Genomic DNA, 3,800 nt, shown 5'->3' with positions numbered 1-3,800 from the left:
ATTTCTTGTTTAAGCAGTTAATTGTGAAAAAAAGAGTAAGTTAGTAATTAACTGCGAAAGAAGAAATAATGTTCGATTGCGAAAAAAGCCAAAAAAATCTTGGTTGACAGTTAATTACGAAACAGAGAAAAATAATTCTTCTTTCGCAGGCCAATTGTGAAACCGCAATTGCGGAAAACGGACTAGAGGAAATTGTCGTTGTATACCACCAATAGAGCAGTAACTTTAATGATAGCCTGCACAGTTTATCCAACTAAATCGTCCAACAAACTAATTGGACACCGATCGTATCAGAACGCCGATGCCCTTCCGATTACGCCCAATTAAAAAGTTGTCCAACTATCGTCCGACTGCGTATTAGCACTGATACCCTATGCGAGCCCGCAAACTATCCAACTTAGTTGGCCAGTCGCACGGCAAAATGCAAGAGGACCACACGTGCGCGCGTGATTTTCCCGCGCCGCCAACCACCCGATCACTAATTGCAAATTAAAAAGTAGAAGAGCTCATAGATGAAGAGGAAAAAAGGCCAGCGCTATATAATAAAGACTTGAAGCAATACTCTGACATTCATCTTAAAAATTATATATTTGGGTAACATCTCAGTTTAGAATGCAACGTATGATGTCTCCCATATACTAATCTGTCACTTAATAAAGGATGCACCCAAAATTCTCTTTTTTGTTTTCGTCTTCTTTTTATGATCACAGCAATAAGTGTTCTTTTTCCACATTTTCACGCACACGTCACTACAGTAGCAACACTGTCACCGACTATATCAGTAAGGTCTGCGATGGCAACCAACACAATAAAGTTGGCCAATTAAATTGTAAAATATAACGTTTTAAACTTTTGTGATTCTCACTCATAGTGAAAATACCATATACGGGACTTATCACGCTATTGTCACGTCACGAGTAGACCACGGCAACTGTAACATTGCCGAAACGTCGAGGTAAATATTACTTGTGTAAAAATAGCGTGATAAGTCCCGTATATGGTATTTTGACTATAAATTGTAAAAGTACGCAATTTAGTTGTTTGATAGTTGGCCAACTTGAAATTGTAAGTCTACTGGCACTCTTAAGGAGCATCCGCGACCCACAGATTGAAAAAAACAGTGTAGTGTGGTGTAGCCTGACGTGCGTGTGGTGTAGCGGCACGTACCTGGCAGTAATCGGGGTAGGCGTCGGGGGAGAGACGCGCGGAGCGCGGCGCGGGGGTCGCGTTGCACGTGCGCACGCGCAGCCCGGCGCGCACGCAGAGCCACACGGCGTCCGCGCCGCTCACGCCCGACCCCACCACCAGCGCCAGGGGGGGCTCTGGGAACACAACAAATAAACGATAAGTACAGGACGTTTCCTAGCACAATAACACGACACACAAAGACACAAAAAGTAAAAAAAACAGGGCATCTAGCCTAGTGCCTACAATAGGTAGTCGAAAGCGGTTATGGAGTGGCCTAGATTGGGTCGAAGGAAGGGCAGACCATTGTATTGATTGAAAGTTGAAACATTTGTAAAAGACGGCGCTTTGTTGATTGTAGGACAAGAGTAGGTACGTTAGGCCGAGCGTCAAGCGAGGTATTCTATTATATGACTTATGCAATCATCGTTCAGAGAACAGAGCGGGTTTAAGGATACATTATTATTTTATTTTTTGCCCGACAATGCTTGTGGTTTGTCAATGAGAATGTGAACCTGACTACGAAGCTGAGGTCCCGGGTTCGATTCCCGTTGTCGGGGCAGATATTTGTATGAAAAAATACGAATGTTTGTTCTCGGACCTTGGGTGTTTAATATGTATTTAAGTATATATTTATATTTATCCCGTGCTTATTACCCATAACACAAGCTTTGCTAAGCTTACTTTGGGACTAGGTCAATTGGTGTGAATTGTCCCGTGATATTTATTTATTATTTATTTATAATGAGAATGTGGTTAGATGCAGAAAATAATAGGTTTCAATACATATCCTTTACATGCCGCAGCCGGTAGGATGTGTATATACATCCTTTACAATGGTGAGTTGCGATTATTTATTTCGTGACAATGAGGGTTTTCACAGAGGCGAAATTATCGCTAGATGGCGTTAGTATCGTGAAGTCGTTTGACGTTTGCTCGTGATTGGCTAAATAACTAAATGAGCCAATCGCAAGCAAACCTCAAACGGACCTCACGATGCTAACGCCATCTAGCAATATTTCGCCTCTGTGAAAACCCTCATTTGTTTTTTTCCGTTTTTTTTTAAACTTAAGTGTCACCTATAAATATTATTCGTTCTTTCTTTCTATTTTTTCAAATTTTTTACGTAATGTTCTTGAATAAATTTTGATATTTTATAGTTTTTTTTTTCCATTGCCATCGTATTTTGTTTTTTCCTAACAATGTTTGGTAGTATTTTAGATAAACTGGAGATCCAGTTAAACTGAAAAATATTTCACATATATATATATTTCCTAGTTTTCTAGTAAAATCGATAGTTTTATGATAAAACATATTATACGAAACAATAATTCGATCAAATAGAATATTAAGAACCTTCTGCATCAGTGACAGTAGGCAATGCGCGCTGCCAGTGCGCTGAAAGCGAGTGTAGCGCGCTGCGGCGCGACAGAGGGCGCCAGCGTGTTGGGGCGGTCGCCGCCCCCGCACGCCACCACGACGCGCCGGCACGCTATCCGAAACGGCCGGCCGCAAGACTTGTCGTACCTGGAATATAAAACATGTTAATTACAAAGGAGGGTAATACTTCTTTAATTTGTTTATTCAACGGTGGAGGCACATTATGGTTTATATCAATCCAGTTTAATAAAATGTAAACAAACCGATTTCATCAAAATTCTTGTAACACATTTATCTATAACTCGTGTCTTTTAACTAGACGTCTAATCACTTTATTCACCAAATTTCACTTGATTTCAATATTTAATTTTCATTTGAAATATCTTCCTCAAAATCTGACGTTATTTCTTAAATGAAATTCGTGTATAATCTGCCCCGACCGGGGATTGAACCTGGGATTTCAGCTTCGTAGTCAAGTTCTCTAATCACTGGCTATCCATCCGGTCGTCTAACATAATAAGAGTCCAGTAGGTAGACCTACCCTGAGACGAGGAAGCGCGCGTTGTTGGGGCAAGCTGCGCCGGCGCACGGCGGCGCGGGCGCGCGCGGCGCCGCCGTCACCCCCGACACGATCACGCCTGACCGGAAGTAGCGCTGCAATATAAAAAAAACAATAGGTTAATAAACGAAAAAAAAACGAGTAGCCTGTGATAGCAAGCTAACAAGCCCTTCAATCTATCCGAAAACACTGATCGCTCGCATACACCAATATTATAGTGGTGCCATCTATCGAAATTATCATAAGCCGCCGATTCCTATAGATAGTGGCACGAGAGTTGAAGTGAATACACACACAGCTACATAAAGATCTGATTGCACAAAATGAATGAGTAAATGTCAAAATCCTGCTGTCATTACACGACAGGTTCTAGCTGTGTGTGACACACTCACTCATTCACTTCAACTCTCGTAGCCTATACGATCCAATTTGTACAATGTACCTACAGTCGAGGTCAAGATCATCATCATCATCATGTCAGCCGAAAGACGTCCACTGCTGGACATAGGCCTCCCCCAAGGCTCTTCACTCAGACCGTTCTTGTGCTTTCCGCATCCACCGCGATCCCGCGATCTTAACCAGGTCGTCGCTCCATCTTGTTGGAGGCCTACCGACAGCTCGTCTCCCGGTCCGCGGACGCCATTCGAGAACCTTCTGACCCCATCGGCCATCAGTC

Source organism: Choristoneura fumiferana, chromosome 24 (genome assembly GCF_025370935.1).
Source record: "Choristoneura fumiferana chromosome 24, NRCan_CFum_1, whole genome shotgun sequence".
Classification (NCBI taxonomy): domain Eukaryota; kingdom Metazoa; phylum Arthropoda; class Insecta; order Lepidoptera; family Tortricidae; genus Choristoneura; species Choristoneura fumiferana.
The sequence above is the reverse complement of the archived record's forward strand: the minus strand, read 5'-3'. Positions refer to the sequence as shown.